The sequence below is a fragment of the Psammomys obesus genome, unplaced genomic scaffold (genome assembly GCF_907164565.1).
Source record: "Psammomys obesus unplaced genomic scaffold, mPsaObe1.curated_primary_1811, whole genome shotgun sequence".
NCBI classification, from domain to species: domain Eukaryota; kingdom Metazoa; phylum Chordata; class Mammalia; order Rodentia; family Muridae; genus Psammomys; species Psammomys obesus.
In genome coordinates this window covers 8589625-8611139 of record NW_026596069.1, presented here as the reverse complement: position 1 = coordinate 8611139, position 21515 = coordinate 8589625, and the positions used below count along the sequence as shown (strand labels likewise).

The window sequence follows — 21515 nt, the reverse complement described above, 5'->3', positions numbered from 1 at the left end:
GCCCATGAGTGCCTCTGTGGCTCTGTATGGCTCTGTATGTATACATATGTGTTTGTGTGAGTATGTCTGTGTCTTTGTCTGTGGGTCTGTGCGAGTGGGTCTATATCTCACTGCGTGTTGTGGTAGGGTGACATACATTCAAAGCATGTCTGGAGAGTTATGTCTCCAACAATAACCGTGAGAGTATTGATCACCAGGATAGAAAAAAAAAAAAAAAAAAGAATCAGGAGTTAATGAAATCGGCTTTGACGAGATCATAACTACAATACGTGACATATAATTACATATGTTTCTTTATGTGCTTTTCATTAAGAAATAGACTAGGAGACAAATAAAATACAAATTAAACATCTGCAATCTGAAATATAGTTAATAAAAAGCTCTACAGTCTTATTAACCACTTACATAAACACACAAAACCAGAAGTGGACATTATCACATCACAGCTCATGGGATAGGTAGCTATTGAAATATAACTCATTTTAAACAGTACATAAATTTACTTTTAAACTATGTGTTGATTGTAAATGAATTCCATGTTTAAGTTCAGGTCTCTTTCCTAAGATACCTCAATATGTATATTCAAATATTGGGAAGTTCCCACCTGATAAAAGAAATCTAAAGCCTTTTTATTCTTTGCACTGCAGATACAAACCATGTCATCAATACTATGTGATATAAAATGTTTCTGAAATTTTCAGATTTTTTTTATTTACCCCAATCTTTAATTCTTAGTACACTGAAAATGTTTTGCCAGTTTTATTAACACACACACACATACACACACACACACAAGCACATTCATGGAGAGAACAAGAAAGTGAGGGAAGAAATTCGGGAGCAACAAGGAGAGAAGTAAATACACAGACATGGACCAGCTTCATATGATTGTTCTTTGTTCTGGGTTTATGGCCCTGGTATTGTTCTTTTGTCAACTAAACAGAGCAGAAAGTACCAATGCAGAAGAATAGCCTGAACTTCCAGAATTCCTTTGTTTCATAGAACAGGTAAAGATAATCTCCTTAATTCACAAATTTTTCAGAAAAGCAAAGACAGCATGACAATTACCTTTATGTGAAATAATCTGGACAAACTTAGTATTGGAAAAGAAGTGAAGAGGAAATGTTTATGTACCCTTACAGAGTGACTGCACAGGTTAGTCCCACACTGTTGGCTCTGTGACTCTGTTTTTCTTGCTAGTTATTCTGCCTTCATCTCCCCTTGAGAATGACCCAGTTTACCTTGTCACAGGGTAAAGCCTGGTTTTGGCAATCAGTGAAAGTCGTTGCTATTCAGAATTGCTGTAGCTGCTGCCTTGCCTGTACCTGCTCAGTGAGAGGGTTCCCGGTCAAGTTCAGAAAGAAGCCACAGCTTCATTTGCGGGATGCTGGGTTGAAGTCGTACTTCAGAGGCCTGGCTTTATGCAGCCTCCTGGGATTCCACTGGGCTTGAATCGCCTGTGACCTATGTGCCCTTACAACATCACAGAAAACACCATCTCGGTGCCCACTAATTGGTCACCTTGATGTCACTCACAGCACGAAGATCAAGGACAGAGTGGATCCTGCAAAGTGAACTACACACACTCTCAGAGGTGGTCTCCATAGGTCAGGTTCACCTCCTGCAGAGAGCACAGCGTGGGGGCTTCTTGCCCAGGGACTGCTTGAAACATGTCTGTGGTGCATATGAACAAAGAACTGGTGGACCCACGAGTGACCTGCTCTCGGCCACCTACGAGGGCCAAATTGTCAGCCTTTCACAACTATTACGCCTCCATTATCCAAGTAAAACACTAAGTACTTTGTGCTGAATCTCTACAAAGCAAGCCTTTAAAACGAGTTCATGATACTGCTTTAAAAAAAAAATTAAGACTGTTTCATATTTAGGGTGGCCAATCACAGATGGCCAGGGTGTTGTATGCAAAGCATGCTGGAGAAACCTGCCATAATTACAAACAGGTTTCTTTCAGAATCCTAAAGAGCCAGCTTCAGTGAATCGCTCATGTGGTTGATGAACGGGGGATATGTTCAACACATTTCACAATCATCCCCCTTGAATTAAAAGTAGTTATGAATTATTATCTACATTCAGACATTTTAAAACAAAAAATTTTAGATGATAAGCATTGCAAAATTTAAAAAAATAAATGATTGAAAAGGAGAGAGAATAATGTTTCAGGTTTTAGTGTTTATTGGAAGATTTGACTTAGTGGTTCATTTTACCAAATGCAATACTTCCCGTTAGATTAATGAGTTCTTCCCTCATATGTAGGGTTGTCCCATGTTCCAATACCAACTCCAAAATTCTCTAGAAAGATTTGGCTAATAGATAACTAATCCTCTTACAAGTGTCAGGGAAAAAATGGGACATGGGAGATACCTTGACCAATTTTTTTCTAGACATCCATTATGACAATACACAAGCCAGAACTCCTGAAAATAGTGTCTACTACAAAGATATGTCCTTCGGAATGAAGAAGAATATATGATGCGCACAGATGTAGGAGTTACATCTGTGCACATCAAGGGGATAATTGTTTTGTAAAGTGAGAGTAGTAGAACCCCTTTTCAGCAGCTGAATGAAGGTGAAAACTTATTGCGAGTTTCCTAGGTATGGTCAGCCTCCTGCAGCAGGTTCCAAATTTCATGAGTGAGTGGAAGCCAGAGCAAGGAATGGAGTAGAGTAAGCTCCACTATGCTGAAACTTCAGCAGCCCAGCAGATCACAGAACACTGGGGCAAATAATTCGCAGTAGGAATTAAGATACTGTGTGAGTGTATTGTCAACTCAAGGGATAATATTTGAAACTGACTGTCCATTATGAAAGCAATGTAGATTTTCTCATTTTTTGAAGTCTTATTCCCTTCTCTAGATAAAGTTTACAAAGCAAAGTGCAGATTTTTTTTTCTTTGAGATTGAGAACATGTCTGGATAGACCATCAAGCTTCATTTGCTTAGCTGCTGGATTTAAACATTGCTTTTAGTCTATTGACTGAACAATGGGGTAAAGCAGCACTATTGGGTTTGCTATAGATTACACAGGGGACATATGCTCTACCTGGCAATACTTTTATTTTTGTAGAATTTGGAGGTGTTACTGGGATGTCAGACATGAGACAATCTACTTAAACAAGGAAATATTTGTTCAGGCTCATGGTGTCAGGGGTTGCAGTTCATGGTCAGGTAGCTTCATTGGTTTTTTTCCACAGTGAGTACAAGCATCATGGTAAGAAATGTTTTAGGGTAGAAATATTTGCTTGATGGAAGTCGAGAACCAAACAATCAAAGAAATACCCAGGAACAATATCTACAAGGTCAAGTTACATCCCTCGTTCTCCCCTTCATCCGTGTATGCCCTTTTTCTTATAAGGTCATTTAACTATGAACTAACCAAATTGTTAGCACACTGCTAAAGCTACTCCATGAACTCATCACTTCTCAGTGTTATCTGTCATCTGTTGGGAACCAAGTCTTCCACAGATGAGCCTTTCAAGGACTGAAGGATTTTACATTTAAATTACAATGTGCCCATTCCAAACTGCTGACAGTCACTTACCCTCTGCCTGGGGCCTGAATATATGGTTTAGAAGTGTTATGATTACACTAGAGGTCCAAGACATCCATAAGTCATGGTAGCACAGTCAATTTCTGAACACAGTCCACATGAAGAGACTGAATCTTGGTGATGTGGGCACAGACATACAACTGCAGCTGTTCATCATCTAGCTTTTACCTCCAGCTCTCCTGCATCCAGTCACCTTTATACTACATCTCAGACCACCTGTTTCTCCATCCTACAAGTGTAATTTGGGACCACTTCCCCTGCGCCACCAAAAAACTCTCTCATAAAAAAATTATTCACTGAAGATATTTGCAACATGGGCATTACCAAAACTTCAAAGCACAGTTACAATAAATTTTCATAAAATGCTATCTTCCGTAAAAATTTTGAAAGAAATTGGGACCGAGTATAACATTGGGGTGCTCTCCAGAGGAAAATGAAAGGGAATAATGTGTTAATATAAAGGAGGATATAAAAATCAACATGCTTGTTGGCATTCTCAAGGATCTGACTAAATATTAACTTTTCTCCATTCTTCATCCTCCTCCTGCTGTGGCCAATTATCAAAGCCCCAGGAGATATCAGGGGGAAAAAAATTACCCTACCATGGGCAGAAAGAGCAACACAGAAATTTCCTCTACCCGTATTTGTCAATGAGGCTGCAGAAGAGTCATGGTCTTGGCAATATTTGAAGTCCTAGCTAATTCATTCTGTCTGTGAGCAAGTTGACATGTAACAGGAGGCACAGTCCCCACATCTGGGAAGCATGTTACCTTGCTTAACCACGTCAGCTTCGTAAGGATCCTTCTATCTCAACCATTTGGAGATAAAAATTTGAAGAAGACGTCTGAAAAAAAAAAAAAGAGGGAAAAAAAGACATTGAAAATTTGTTTTGTAATATGACTTCATTAAATGAGGGATCTGGGTCTCAACTTTAATAAAAACTCAGCTAACTTGCAAGCACTGTAGGAATGAATTAAAGGGGCCTTAGGGCTGAGTCCTTGCTTCTCATGCAAGAGGACTATTGAGGGCTCATCTTCTCAAATGTGAACTCCGCTGGGTAATCAGTCATCCCCATGGAAACTCAGCAACTTTTAATTGTCTTTAATTAAGGGGCCACAGAGGCAATCAGCTACATTCCCAGCACATTAATGAGGGAAGCGTGAAGTGTAAAATGGCTACCTGAGGTGACTCATATAAGCAGAGCGTCCTGGCTGAATTTCTAAAGGGAAATTTATGAGGAAAAAAATTAGGAATTGGGTTGTCTAGGGTCGGGGTATGAGAAATAAGTAGTAACACCAGTAAGGTTCTCTTGACTAAGTTACCAAAGGAAAGAGAACATAATATGAATCTGTGATATCAAAAGGTACAAAACAGAAGATGAAGATAAACTGAGCCATTAAATTAAAACTAAGGAGTGGTCTGCTTGTGGGAGTGGAAGCATGAACAAGGGAAGAACAAAAGTATGAACAAAATATGTGTATAGTAAAAGGTCATAATAAAGTTCATGATTTTGCACACTTTTTACAGAATGAATAATAAAACACTTAGGAAAAAAGCCTATGCCATTTACCACCCGCCTATGAAATGGAAAGACATGTCTCTACAGTATCTTTTAAACTCTGCTGCAAGCGGTTTTCCCTGGTCACCATAGTACATAGTAATCATTTTCTTCTTTTATAAAACAGCATTATTCACTGCCCTCTATTTTTGTTTACCCAATTATAAGAGATTTGAAAGTTTCTAGCTGGCAACCAGCTGACTCATGGAGGCAATGTAAAGGGCTTTATGCATGTCCTGGTTCATTATCTGAATCCTTGATACAACAGTTATGAGCTGTAATTGAAAGAATCCAGTGCTGAGGAGCTTCCTAGGTCTTCATGCCCAAGGTACTGAAGCTGCAACCGTATCCACTGTTCTGTCCACTGTGACATAAAAACTATAGAGAAACGGTGGCCATCCACAGCTTCTCAGCTCTTCTGAAAACATTGTCGATACACAAAAACTACATTAACCTGAATTAGGAAGAGACGTTTCTGACAGAAACATTAGTTAGGGGACAGTGAGATGTCTCAGTGGCTCAAGTGCTCTGTTGAGTAAAATAAGGACATGAGTTTGGATACCCAGAACTCATGTAAAAGTTGAGGGTATCAGTGTATATCTGTAATACCATCTGTAGGAAGGTGGAGGAAGGGAGATCCTAGCGACTCCCTGTCCAGCCCGTCTAGCTAAGATGGCTAGTGCTAGATTCAATGAGGATCCCTGAGTCAAAAAGAAGGTGTAGAGTTTTGTATGAAGGTACCAATGTAAGACCTGGGGTCTCACAGCTCAGGAGTTCAAGATCGCGCCCTTCCCAGAAACTCCCCCAGACCAAGACTCGTTGCAAAAGCAAGACGTTTATTAACCATTGCGCAATGGGGTCACCCCTGCTGGTCAGCAAAGAGTGGCACCGGGAGACAAAGGCCTTTAGGTTTTTAAAAGAAAAATTGCGGGAGATTTGAAGTTGCAGTCTTGGCAATCTAGGATTGGACGAGGAAGCTATAAAGTAAGATAATTGGTTAGTCTTAGGTGCTCAAGCTTGGCCAGTCCTGCCAAGTGTGGATGCAGCTGCAATTGAAGGTGGGGGGTGGTTAGCTCATCCTTGAAGATTAGGGGCTACAGACTTTTGGCTGGAGGTCAAAAGCTACTCAGAAGAAGTCTAGGTTTGTTGCTAAGAAATGCTATCTCAAAGACAGGAGTTTTTCTTTTTGCTGAGTGAAGGCCATTGCTTGCTTGCCTTTTTTTTTTCTATCTGTCCTCATAGATAAGATCACATTTTTCCATTCTCTGGAAAGGTACTAAGAGGCTTTAGTTTAACCTAAACCTAAAACTCAAAACTATAGGCTTTAAAAGACATATAGGTTACAAAGTTAGTCTAACCCTTTCACCAACAGTCACTTCCTTCTGACAGCTGTAAACAAATGTGTGAGCACAAATGTTTTAAAATGGGGTAAACCAGAAATCAAAAGAAATATTTACACTAAGAGGTAAACATGTATCATAACATGTGCTAGTCCATTAAACAATTTATATCATATCGCTGAAAATTAAATGCAATTCTTTGCAAAAAATAAGGTTTTAAGACATTGAGTGAATGTCCCAGACTTAAAATGCCAGAATTCCCCACGAAGACTCCCCCCCCACCTCACTTGCATATCTTTCTGTACAAAAGAATGGTGATTATATCAAACATTTATATTAGTTATGAATGACTAACAACCTTAAGTGAGATAACAAACACACTTAGGCTATTGGATGTGGAGAACACAATGAGGTATTATTTTCATGGAGTCTACAGGTTTGCTGTAGATCATAGAGGGCAATACTAGTAAGGAGAAAAGCTTAAAGAACAAACTTTGTGACTGACATATTTAGTTGTGGCAAGAGCTGCTCTACCCATCTGACAGTGCTTGTATTCCGGGCAAAGTTTCACCTAATTTTTATAGCATTCTTCCAGGGGAATAGATGTATCAGTCATGTTACAGCTGATATGAGTAGAATCCATTGTACCAAGGTAAAAATTTGCTAAAATTTCTTCCTGCGCCCAGTAACAGCAGAGATCTTAGAGTGAATGCATGATCAATGGGTAGTTCTGATCTTCCCCTTCTAGGTGCTACCCTTCCCTTTCAATCATTTCTCATGCCCACTGTACCATTAGACACTCCCACTCATCCCATTCTATCTTTAGCTACTATCTCTCTTCATTGCTAATTGGAATTTGGGTATACTGTAAAAGACTTAAGGTTTCTTTCTACTGAGGCATTGGTGGTTTTAAGACAACAAACATTCTGATACCATTAAATACTTAATTACTTCCTTTGCCAAACATTGTCAGAAAGGCCTGAGTTAATATCTTAAAAAAAAAAAAAAAGGAAAAAAAAAAAAGGACTTCAAACTGAGGTAGGCAGACATTTCATTGCTCAGCTTCTTTACCCCTTGAGGTTAACTAGTTGGTTTCATCACTTCTACCAACAAAAACTCTTGTTGTTGTTGTTGTTGTTTACTTATGTATCCTAAGCTTTAAAGAAGAATACAGCACAAAATCAGTAACAAGAAACATTTAAATAACATGCCAATGAATTAAGCAAGAGTTGGAGAACACTGGGGTTGCCTCAGTACAGCCACACAGACATGAAAGAACACTCAGACACTGTATTTCTGAGCACTATTCAAAGAAGAAAGAGCTTGTCAGAGCAGGCAAGTAAAGCAAAATCATCATAACTAAGCCTTTGTCTGTAAAATGAAATTCTAACAAACGTAAACAGTCTAAAGCTGTTGAGAATGGGTCCACACTCTTAATAATCCATTCCTCCAGCATTTTGTACCATCCTGATGCCCAGCGTAGCAGAAACTTTTTTCAGATATATAGATAAATGCATGCTTGTGTGCTGTGTGCATTCATACATAGTCCTGTGAATGGTACCATGGCTAGAATTCTCTTCTCTAACTCAGAGTCGCTCTTCTCACTCCGTAGAACAGCAGCAGACCTTCTAAGTGCTCACCCACTTACCCTTTACAGCAACCTCTCATTTCAACTAATCTTTATTAGGTGCCTGGTTTTAAATGTCATTAAATTCCATGTTTCTAGTAAAAGTTTGCATTTGATAAATCCTTCAGGAACAGTTCTACTGGCTGAGTTACAGGACTGTTTCAGATTCAATAAGATACCCTTGAGAATTCGCCATCTAAAGATGATGCTGGCTTTGACCTGGCAGAGCAATGGATGTGAAAGGGAAAGAATGAATTCTACAGCTTGAAGAAAAATAGTTCTCTTTCTGACTCTACCGCTTCACTATGCTATCAAAAAAGGTATATTCTTTCCTCTATGAGAAATAGTACCTTTTATTCACTGGATAAAATGCCATTTTTCAGTTTCTCTCTGGGATCGTTTGACAAAATTTTAAGTTGTATTGGATGTTTGAACCTCTGCTAACCTAGGTGGTCAGAGAATAAAAGAGAAAGGAAATACTGTATGCCTTTTTATCATGCAGACTATTGTTTCGGTTTGTAGTAAAATACAATACAAATTTATAATAAGGGCAACCATAATAGTCTTCTGTAGTCAGTACTATCTGTTTTCTTATTGTTCTCTATGCTCTCATTTCCTGTTAAACTAAAAAAGAAATTTCTTTGAAAAGTTTGTATTGTGCGTATAAGTACAAAATATGAAAGCACAAGTTTTTTTTTTTCTAACTCACCCAGTTAATTAAACTGAAATGGAGATTCTGCCATTTGCAGCTTTAAAAAATAGCCAATTGAAATTTAATTGGTATCCTTTTTCCTTTCGTATTCATGCCCTAAAGCTAAATTAATGATCAGTTATAAGCACTCAGCTAAGGGCCATTATGACTTTTCGATGAAATTAAACCTAAGACCATACAGTGTATCCAACAGATTCACAGATAAGACTGCCATACAAATAACAAAGGGTTAACACTGGCTCTGTGCCCTCTGCCCTCTTTAGCTCTCTCTCTCTCTCTCTCTCTCTCTCAACAATTACAGAAAGACAGCCAACTCCCGTGAATTCTCAGACCAGTAGCTGTTGTAAATCAAATTAATTACTTTTTCCCCAAACTGTCCTCGGTGGAGGTTTTTTAGCCACTGGATTGTTAATACTTCTTTACTTAATCACTGTCCTATAATGCCATCCCCTGATAAGTGATGCAATAGCAATCTCCTCACCTTTCCCGAAGTTCTACAAGACTCTGATTTATAAGAAGACAGAATTGTGTATCACTCAACCAAAGAACACCAACTTCTTGAGTTTCTTTTATTGCCTTGGGAGCAGAGCAGTAGCCAGAAATGTCAATACTGGATACAAACTTAGTATGACTCTCTGCTTCCAGCTTCTAGAGAAATTCAACTTCTTGTCTGGGTTACAGGCATACTTGATAGCACTATACCCACCAAGATTTTGGCATTCCTGTCAATTTGGTCAAGAGTAATTCATTATACAGGTGGCTTATACCAACCACTGCACCAATCTGCTTGAGCTTATAAGAAGTTGACTGCTCCGCTAAGGCCACACTGTGGGCAGAGAGCTGAGTCACATGCATGAAGACTTACAAATATAGTCAACTTGTGCTTCATGACACATTGCAAAGGATAATTGAGAGTGGTAGAAGAGAATTTTATACCAAATATAAAGCATGGGACTTGAGATAAAATTATATATTTATTGGCTTTGGTACAGATCTTTTCACGCTATCTTCAAACTCATGATTATTTTGCCATAAGCTCCCCCAGGGATAAAATTGTAAGTGTTGAGTATGCACTTTTAAGTTATTAGTCACATTTTTCTTCTCAATAATTCTGGAGTTTATATAATAAATAAAACATTCTCTGTGTAAACTCTGTTTGCATCAAGTGGAAAAAATATATTTGAATAAAAATGTTGCCTATATTATAATACAAAATAGCCCATATACATTCTTAAATATATACCCGAGGTCTAACATTTTAAAGCTCTTGACCAAGCGTGATCTCCAGAAGCCAGTACTGTTGTTGACCTTGCCAGCCTGGGAATGTTTTGAGGAGCTATTGGGCTAACCTTACAACATCCCTTTTATACCTGAGGCTTAGGATGCATTTTACCAAACAACATTGTAAGCATGAAGAAATCTCTGAGAGTGTCTTAGGAGAGGAATAGCCCTTGATTTCATTGTTCTGTGACAGAGTATCTTACCTGTTTTGGTCTAGGTTTTGATCCCCTAATGTGGATACCCTTATGTTTGTAAATTTGCATAATGTGTCCACAATGGTTAATAATCCTCATCACCTTCCACTACTCTTTCATGTTTGCCTGCCCCTCCTGATAAACTGTTCTTTCCAACTAGTCCCTCTCCTACTTTCTTGTCATCCTAAAAGAGTACATTAACTTTATTTAGTAGTTATATGAACACAGTTGGAGGCTATTTGCTAGAACATTTTCAACTGCTAGTCCCTATACCAGTACAAAAAGTGATATTACACCTCAAACAACCCTTCACTGCCAATAGCTTCTGAGCTAGGGTCAAAGTTTCATAAGTTCATTCTTCACATTTGATAGTCTAACAATGGACTCTATCTTATTCAGGTCTTCTTATTTGGACAAATATAACTGCTGTGAGTAAATGGTTACAAGGATGTGCCATAGCTAGAAAACAGTCTCTCATAGAACTTGCATTCATTCTCCATCTTCTTATGTGGTGGTCCTTGGACTTCACTGGGGCTTGATATAGATGTACCCTTTAAGGGTTACCAATAAAAACAATTAAATCACTAGTCTCAGCAGTTTGACTAGTTCAAAGTCTTTGTACCTTAACCATAATTCACTGGCAACTTTATTTACTAGTTCTCTGTTAACTGGAGTATCATGGCTATTCAACAAACAATACAGGGATACTGTATGTCAGAAACAGACCTTATGCCTACCACTAAATGAAACTTATACAGTGGCATGACAATGACTTCCTAGGAATCCTGAAATAAGAGGTTGGTCTTAGATACAATATTCATTGTTTTTCTGAATCTTCTAAAGGGTTAATATCTGTACCATACGTGTTAAAGCAAAAATACATCTTTTGTTTAAGAATATATAATGTAAAGCCCTAGTGATTGTTTTTGGTCAGTTTCTTGCAATCTGCAAGGTAATTTTTTCAATTTATTTGGAATTAGTCAAATGCACTGTTGAAAAGGCAGAGTGAATTGATGCTAAATAGTTTTTGGAAGATGTAATTGTCTGATGATTTGTAAATAGCCAAGCTTATCAAAAAAGTAATTTAAATGTTATGCTGACAATTTTGCTCAGTTTGGTTTTCTCTGTAAACTAGGGAATCCAATTTTTTGCCCCCATTAGCATGAGAATTATCTTTGCTTGACTAAATTATTTGAAGACCCAAGGCTGCCCAGAGTTTTGGAATCAGAACTTTTAATGATTTATTACCTAGAATAAACATCACTCAAAAGATGATAATGTCAAAGTGTTTATTAATAAGCAAGTTTTGGGCAATTTTTAATGGTTGGAATGTTTTTCAAATATATGCTATTACTGTCAATCCTCGGAGACAATAGGGGTTAGTGAGGCTGTGAGCATCTCTCCACATTCTCACTACTTTGTTAGTGCTCTTTAACATAATAAGTTCAAACTGCAAAGTGACTGCTATGCAGCAGATGGAAGAACCCCGACAAAACTAAAGGTTGTACTGTCTGGGTCCTCATAATTAATTATTCAACAGTAGTAAAGGAATACAAAAGATTTATTTACATGGAAAAATATGTAGTAGCTTGATTAAATGCTTTACTTAAAATAATTTGTTTCTGAAATTCAATAAACTGCAGTAGACATTACCTCCCTAAATATGTTTCCGGATATTTGCTGAGTAGAGGACTGAGCAGAAGAGCTAATTTTTCATGGTCATACTTCGAGTAAGCCAGCAAACTGAGATCCAGAACCCTCAGACTGGCTTCAGGTGTTAGTTAGCATGACACACACACACACACATATATATATATGAAAAAAATGAAACTCAGAGTGAGGGATATTCATTCCGGAGTAACATACCTTCCGATGAACCACATAAAAATAAAACAACTAACGTTTTTGATTGCTCACAAATAAAAAAATAAAAAAAAAGGTGGAGTAGATAATCCTCTTCTCCCAAAATTGTCTAGTCTGAAGCCTGTTGGACACAACATTCATTAAAGATAAGATGGTGTTGTGCAGAAGTCTCCTCTCTGATTAAAACCTTCCATTTTGGAGGAAAGCTTATTAAGAAAGAAGATGTTAAAGTAGAATAAAAGCAACAGGATGTTTTAAGAGGAGGTGGAGTTTTCCATCTGGCAGGGAAGCATCTTAAACTCCAGAAATAAATAACTCAGTATGTACAGGAAGCCACTGGAACAGACAGGATTGAATAGACCCTGTTATGCCCAGTTCCTGAGAACACCAAAAACCACCAGCAATCAAATCTGCTGCAAATACATGAGAGTTTATTGAGTTCATACTCAAGCCCAGGACACAAAATTTCCTGCGGAAAAAGGAAAGGAATGCTGCCCTGTGGTCTAGGGAATCAAGTTTTTTTTTAAATTACATTTTCATTTTTTTAATATTAATTACAGTCTATTCACTTTGTATTCCAGCTATAGCCCCCTCCCTTATTCTCTCCCTATCCCACACTCCCTCCCTCATCTCCTCCCATTCCCTTCTCCAAGTCCACTGATAGTAGAGGTCATCCTCCACTTCCATCTGACCCTAGCTTATCAGGTCTTGTCCCTGCTCCCATTACTAGGGAACCCACTTGGAGACTGAGCTGCCATGAGCTACATCTGTGCAGGGGTTCTAGGTTATATCCTGAATGGTCCTTGGTTGGAGTATCAGTCTCAGAATAGACGCCTGTGCCCAGATATTTTGGTTCTGTTGCTCTCCTTGTGGAGCTCCTGTCCTCTCCAGGTCCCCCTATCTGGACCTATCTCCCCCTTCTTTCATAGGATTCCCTGCACTCTGCCCAAAGTTTGGTTATGAGTCTCAGCATATGCTTGGATACACAGATTTTTAAGGCTAAAACAAACAAACAAAAAAAACACAAGCAGGGAGTTACATGCCTTGGAGTTACGTGTTTGGGTAAAGGAAATTGACTTTTGAAATGATTGGTTTACTTTAGATGCCAAGACTGTTCTGGCCTGGCCATCTGGGCTGTTTTTCTAGCAACTTTATCTCTAGTGGGCAGGAAAAGAATACGGTAAAGCTAGCTCCTTTCCCCCTGTAGTTGGACATGTCTACACCTGGCTAGCCTTTGTTCAGGCTAGTGCTTTAAACTTTAAATCAATATCCAAAATTTTTCAGAATCTCAACCTCTCAATTCTGAAGCTTATATAAACAGTAAGGACTAATGAGATACATTATTAGACAAGTTGAGATGCATGGAAGAAACAGAGAGCAGCTCAACTGCCTGGAAGAGGCTTGGCCAACTTAGATACCAGGAAAGGACAGTTTCCAATCTGGTGAGTTGCCTGCAACCCAAGAAGAGAGCTTCATGTTACCATCTTTTGTGATGTGTCGTCGGTGCTGGGATGGCCTTTTGTCTTTGAGTCATTTCTTTCACCATAAGTATCCTGTTACCCATATTCCTATAACCTCAACTAATCCATTGGTTCACAAAGCTGGACTTTAGTACTATCTCTGTTTCAATCAATCTATTATTGGTTTCCTGTTTGGGGAAATTATATCTTTCTCTGTGTATCCCCAGGAACAACTTTCTAGTCTACCAATTTGTCTGGAAGCACTAAACCAGCATTCCAATATTTGCATAATCATCTGAATTTAGGGTCAGCATAATTTAATGACCCAACACATTTCCTAATCTTGCAGCTTATCCCAGGTTAAAGACTTCAGGTTGGACCTTCCTGCAGATGGCAGAGACAGAGAACTATAGAAGGTTTCAGAGAAGCCTCAGAGGAAAAGCAGGCCTGAAACAGCAGGAAGATCACCAAAAGAATTGTCCTGCTAAACTGTGTGTTACACCTGTCACAAATGGCTCTGCTTCTGGAATCTCCATAGATTACAATTAGATGTGCTTTGCATCTGTTCAAAGGGAAGGAATTCACAGCAGAGAAAAAGGGACAGCAGGAGCTGGAGGAGTAGCAGGCTCATGGTTCTGCTGTTTCCTTCTACTGCGTTGAATAAAATGAATCTTTTCAAACAGGTGAATTTTCTAACAGAAATGCCCCAAACAGCCCCAGCTCATTGAATAGAAAGCACAATGGTGATCTAAACCTATTACTTTCAATGGAGTCTGTGACATTTTCTGCCAGCATATTGATTGGCAAGAAGGAGGGAGCCAGAGAGAGAACTTTTCCCTCTGCTCATTGTGTGGAGTCAGTCATTGTGATTCTAGTCACAATGCAAGAAAAAGCACCTCAAATCAACAGGCCAAGAGCTTTTGTGGCAGCAGTAATGAGTGATTTTACCAAACAGAATTGTACTTTTTTTTTTTCAAAATTTTCACTAAAATAATATCTCCTCCCTCAACTACAAAACCAGAAAAATATTAACAGTTTTCACTGACTATATTCTTTTTGGGCCATAGAATGAGACATATTTACAGAGAATAATTAATACTTCCTTTCTTAGAAAACGCTTACTTCTTACATGATTATTTATCTTGAATAAACTACAATTTAAGATAAAAAATGTTTAAATTTATTTGAACTAGGATGGCTTTTATGCCTCCTGGGTAGATTATCATGCTTTATATTTGTTGTGTCTGTTTAGAATTTGTTGTGCTTTGTTGCTGTTTAGTAATCTGATTTCTGGAGACACATAAAACCCAATCCTATCAACCTTCATCAAGAGCTGAGCTTTGTGTGGTGCTGGTGGGGCTGCCATCAGTACTTCCCATGACAGACAGCAAAAAATATCCCATTCTCCTTGAGTACAGAAATTTCTCATTCATACAATTCCAGGAAAATTCGTAACATACAAATGTTATTAACTATTTTCAGATAATTAATATTTTAGTATAGAATATAAATGTACAAATACATACATATCATCAAGTATTTCAAAGTAGGTAAGAGATTGCAAATAAGTCTCTAGTAGGAAGATAGCTCTTGAAGTACTGTTGCTATAAATAACAACGAACATTGAGCTCATTTGTTTGATTTTCATTTTAATTTCACCCATTTCAAAATTTGCCTCTAATAGTAAATGCACTTTTATTCCTATTGCTTTTCATGATGTCTGCAATTTATAACATTTCCTATTATGTACAATCAACTTCTACAGTTGTTCCCAGGAATTTTTATATGTTAAGTTTATGTCTAATCACATTCCATAACAGACCATCCTATAAAGGCCCATAGTACTCAGCACTGCTCAGCACTAGGAAGCTCAGAACTAGGTAGATGAACAAAGTTAGATCAGTGACTGCAAGATCCAAGCCACACTTCATGGAGATCATTGAATAATCAGTATTATCTGCTGTTTTCTTTCTGCTATCATATGCAATCAATATTTGTTTCTAATTGTATCTAAGGTTCATACAAACTATCTTTTTGTAATTTATGTTATGGACTAAATGAAGGGAATTGTGTAGATAATGTTGGAAAATATTTTTTATACTGTAGAAATTAGATTTTGGGAGTAGAGAAAATACAAATTGAAAGGAGTTTTGTGTTTTGATCTACATGGTAAAGTGTACTCTCATTCAGGATGGGTGTCTTGGTAAACATAAAACTGGGTACAGGTCAGAGGAAAGTTATCAAATTATTCCATAATATCATTAAGTTTCCTGTGAGGGGGATATGTAGACATGGGTAGAACACAAAGTCTGTTTGCTGGACAAAAATCATTCCAAAATACATATCATAATTATCCTCCACCACTTCTCCAAGGCCTAGCCACTATGGTTTCAAGTCCGTAACCAGTCATCAGAGAAGCAGTCTCAGATTCAAATTAAGTAAAAACACAAAGATATAAGATCTTAAAATTTCCCACACCCAGAAGTAAAACAGGACACTATGAAAAAGAATCACGATTTAATGGACAGAACTTCTTTGCAGTTCAGCCAATTTCATCATAAGCTGTAAAAGTTGGATATGCAACTTCAGTATTTCCTGTTTTGCCTGCTGATTTTGCTTTTCATTTGGTCTAATCATTTTGTTCTTTTCCCCAGTTCTTCCATATATGACTTACCTTTACCATGATAAGTAGAAAGTTTGCAACAAGTTTTTGATTTTGTAGACTCACAGTTAAGAGACATTGGTCTTCTAAACTGTTGTCAGTTTTAAAGACGACAGGGACTGTTAGGTTTAGAATAAACACATTATATCATGGCATATTCATGAGCCTATCAGGAAGAGGGGTGGTAGGTTATATGACTTAAAACTGTGTGGGTGTCAAATTGTTTAAGGGTGGAGTTGTCCACTTGGCAAAATCAAGGATCATCTTTATGACCGGCCTTAACACATGCCTGAGGAGGAACGTTTGGATCACATTAAGTGTAAAACATGCCCATTCACACTGGACTACATAAGAGAATATTAATTAGAATTTAACACACATTCACCCCTCTGTTTTAAAATTGTGGATATGATGGTACCATATGCTAACATAAAAAAAATACCTTGAATTGAGACCTATGTTCGTTAAATTAATTTTACTAGAATATTTTCTCAAAACAGAAAAATAAAAAATAAAAATAAAATGCTAACACACCTTTGAAGCCTTAAAAAATAAAAAAATGGACCCTTTGTATAGTAGGCATATTTATGAGATCACTTCTGGAACCCAATTTTCTGGCAGGGATGTACAGAAATATCCTTGCCAACTGAACAGGGCATTTCCCCATGAATAAGATGGGGTAGCCACGTCTATGTTAGTTATAAGAAAGGCTAGCAAGATTTTTATATATTGTCTCTAATTCAAGGTATGTTTAAATAATAAGGATGAGGAGCTACCAGGAATTCTCTTGAAGTAGATGTAGTCAATAGTTTTTGAAACACTTTTCAATGTTTATCTGAAGTCCTGATTGTTAACAATGTTATGAGAAATAACAAGGTATTAGAATTGCTGTTTTGTGGACTATGTGCATCTTATCTCTTTACAAAAGCTAAGTGGTTCTTAATTACATGTCCATATGCTAGTGACTGGTGGACATCAGGACTGCTCTTCTCTTAAGTGTTGAAATAGTTCAGGTTTTTTTTCAGGCCAGATGGGCCCCATCTATATTTGTATATATTGGAATTTTACTTTCTGCAGCCGCATCATGCCTAATACATTGCTAGTGTGAGTCACTTTATTTAAAATGGCCAGAATCACTCTTTTCACTTACCAAGCATATAGAATACATCACCAGCTAAGAAAGTCTGCATTCAGAATTGTAGTCAAATTCAGGAGTCATTAATTTGCTTCCCAGTATATTAGTCTTTGCAGGAAGAAAGTAGCTCTACATTTCAAAGTCAAATCAGATGTATTAGTTCAGTACTTAGTGGACTAATTTATTGGTATTAACCCCAGCCATACATTTCCTTTAAGTTAACAACTAGAAGTCCAAAGGCACCATAGATCAAGGTTTTTATATTACTTGGTAGATAGAAGTACACTATACACTTCTATTTCAGCATTTATGATACAGTGACTATGTGCTTCCTTGCCTCTTCCTTACATACTGAGATTCTTGGTAGAAAACCTGTAAAATGGCTAAGATCAGAGACATAGTAGAAATTTTCTAAAGTTTTCTCTCTTTCCTTTGACATTCACCCCACTGAGGTCTTTCTGTCTACGTCGACATCACTGGTAAAATTCATTCAATCTGCAAAGAGGTTGGAAAAGCTTAAAGAAACTATTCCCTTTTTGGGGAACTATATTACATATTAGACCTTACTGAAATCCTTCTTGTATTAAACTAGAATCACACTGTCTTTGTGAATTGAACCAAAGAGGTTATATACATGGGTAGAAACCTCATCATATGCATGTCATATTAGATATAAAATATCAGACCACCACTGTTAGAGCTCCCTCCTCCCTTTCCTTTTTTGAGAGATAATAGCAGGGTAAACTTCTGAGAAACCTCTGTTGGCATGTGTACACTTTCTTAGAAGTGAGTAGTTAAAGACAAACACAATATTCTGACTTGTGATAACCAATACAAAGAAGAGTAAAACATGAATTAAGTGATCATCATCATAAGCCAATATGATTGATATTTTCTTTAAAATAGAATTATTTACCAGTTGCTTGTTCTTCCAAGTAATCAATCATATTTAGTGAATAGGATAGAGGATCAGTGGTTAAAAGTACTTGCTACTCTTTCAGGGGTCTGAATGTGGCTCTCAACACCCATATTGGGTAGCTCTCAACCCTCCAGCTACAGGGCATCTGACCCCCTCTATTGGCCTTCAGAGGTACCTGCACTCAAATTTGTCCACCCCAAAACATACACATATAATTAAAAATAAGTAAAATAAATTGTTTTAGAAAACGGAACAGGTTAAATGTAGGCAGTATTTCATTTTTACAATTAGATGGAATGGTTTCTATTAGCAGTAAACACAGCACTAGGGACTGTACAGTTTTTACTATTGTGCTCTGATAACATTCTCATAGTTTATGAACTCTATGAAATTTAACATCTCCATCATGATCATAGAGTCAGATATGCGAACACAAATAGAGGGGTAGCTTAATTCTCTGACCTTCTCAAACTTGTGTTCCACCAGAGTCTGCTGAAGTCATCCACAATGATACTGAATTGAAACTGTAGCTCACCAGACTACCTGGGTATTTTTTAAATCAATCACAGACTCCTTGTGAAGATTTACAGCAATAAGGTTGGTGATGTAGCTCAGTGGAAAAGCTCTTGACCACGTTCAAATCTTCAGCACCAAAAAAAATAAAATAAAATAAGATAAAAAATATATTAGAAAAGCAACACACAGAGTAAAATTCACAAAGATTTTGTAGTGTTTTCACGATTTCATCTTTTCTGATCTTGTTTTCTTTTGTGAAAATCAATTTGATTCCCAGGACACCTGTGTTCTTTTCCCTCCTTCTAACCTCTTCATAGATAACCAATATTAATTTATTGCTTCTCCTGCAAATCCACTCAGTTCTCTGAAGGGCAGTATTTAATGACAAAGGAGGTTAAGTTAATCTGCAGTAAATATAAATGAGTCTACACTTTCTCGAAAGATTTTTTTTTCTTTTTAATTTGCAAACATGTTTTATCTATGCATATTTTAAAATAATTATTTTTAATTGAAAACAATGAGGCAATGTATATTATGAGGAGTATTTTTTAATGCTGCTGATGCCTTTAATGCTAAATTAGGCCACCCAAGCATTGTTATAAAAGGCCTTTAAGTTTGTCTAATTTGTTTATGTTGTAAGCATCATTTTATTCTTCCTCATGCCATTGCAGAAAATAGCTTCTACTATTTCATATAAATTCTAACTTGCAATATTCTTTAAAGTTTATTGGAGATTCACATTATTGGACTTAAGCATATTAAAGGTCCAGGATTTAGACAAGGGATATCAGAACACATTAATGGCCAATACCCTTACCTCTTCATTATTAATAGGCTTGTTAAAGCAGTACTTTTTACATAGTATATGCCTTATATCACTGTTTGAGAAACCAATCATATGGTAAAACTACAGACTGAAGAGAAAAAGCAAGCAGAAAGCAGCTGTACTAAGCTTGTCTCCACAAAAGGAATTTAAGGTATCTGGTATGAATTCTAATGACACTCTTGGGTAAAGCAAATAGAATGCAAAACAAACAAACATAAAACCTATTGACACTGTCAGAAGAAGACTAAGAGTCCTGAAAAGGAATAACCAAAAATGCCAGATAGAAAAAAATAAAACCTGTAACAGAAATGTGTTTGACTTGATAGGGCTGTAACAAGGGTAGACAGCGCTGAAGGAAGAATCTCTAAGCTTGAGAACATAGAAATCGAATGCTCTCAAATTGAAAAGCAAAGCTCTCAAATTAAATAATAATAGGTTAGCTGAACCTATAGCTCTTAAATCCTTTGGCATTGTAAGTGATTGTCTTAAAATTAGAGTAAGTATAAATTTAGAACAATCTTTCAGAATAAACACACTGTGAATTTTAGAAGTATCTTCTACAACATAATTCTATGTATTGCTGCTGTTTGTGGCATTTGCATATACCACATTAGCAGCATATGAAACCTACAACACTGGCTTATCATGCCAAGAGAGCCATAACCTTGTGCAATGGAGTCTGACTGCATATTGCCATCATACTTTTTACAGACCCAGAGGTAGCTCCCTCGGATTCCATAGCCTGGGCCACCATGTCATCAATGAACCTATGCTCATACCAGACCTTCTGAGCTTCAAACTGGGATTTGTATTGCTTGTCATAGATCTCCTGAAAGATGTCATTGAAAGGTCTATCAGACTTTTTCAGAATTTTGTTTTCGGTGCTGAAGTACAAAGGCCAGCCCTTCGATAGAGCCATTTGGAAGGAACTGTGTGTAAAATCTTCAATTGACTTTTCCTGGTTGTACATGCTCATGGTAACACCACCACCTTCTTCAAAGTTATGTACCATGTATGTCACCTTTTGACTCCCATCTTTTGGTGTGTTGGTTATTTCTACTTTTACCAGACTCAGGAAAAACAAAATCATTTGCTCTGTATTGGTCCCCATAAGCATGGAGATTAGTGATGATGGATTTTACCCAGTCTGTTACCAGCAGGGGATATTTTTGCACATAATAGCTTTCCTGGAAACAGCAGCACCCAGAATATTTCGGATGGCGTCATTTGGTGATTTCCACATTTGTTTCAACTTGAACTCCTCGACCCTTTTTTATTGGATTGATGGTAGCAAACTTGATGCCAATGTTGTATTTCTTTATAATCTCTGCAGCATCCTTGGTGACCTGGTCTTTGATGGCGTAGCAATTAATTCTCTATGCCTGAGTCATAACTATGTAGATCCAGTTCACATAGGGATGAATGGGTTTTTCTTTAATCAATTCACAAATGATTTGTGTCACTTCATTTCTTTGCATCTCTATCACAGAACTGCCAAGGAATTTTCTGGACATTTTTACTTCAATAACCTGGCTCACACCTGCGTGCATACAAGCTGTCCTGACCTGGCCCCAGCTTACTCAGCATCCAAAAACAACCTTCACACTCACTGAGAAATTTTTTAATTCATTTTACATCCTGAACTTGACCCCTTCTCTCCTCTTCTCCTGGTCTCACTCTCCCTCTCTGCTCTCCCTTTACCCTTTACTCCTCAGAAAAGGGGAGTTCCCCCTCTACCAACCCACCCATCGCATCACACCACATCAGGGCTCAGTGCATCCTCTTCCCCTGTGGCATGGGGAGGTAGCCCTGCCAGGGGAAGAGATAAAAAAGCAGGCAACAGAGTCCTTATCAGAGA

General features: G+C 37.6%; 1 pseudogene; it reads right to left on the bottom strand.

Moving 5' to 3' along the window:
* Window positions 1-1588: 1588 nt before the first annotated feature.
* On the bottom strand, window positions 1589-21171 carry LOC129690148 (isocitrate dehydrogenase [NADP] cytoplasmic-like; annotated as a pseudogene).
* Window positions 21172-21515: the final 344 nt, after the last annotated feature.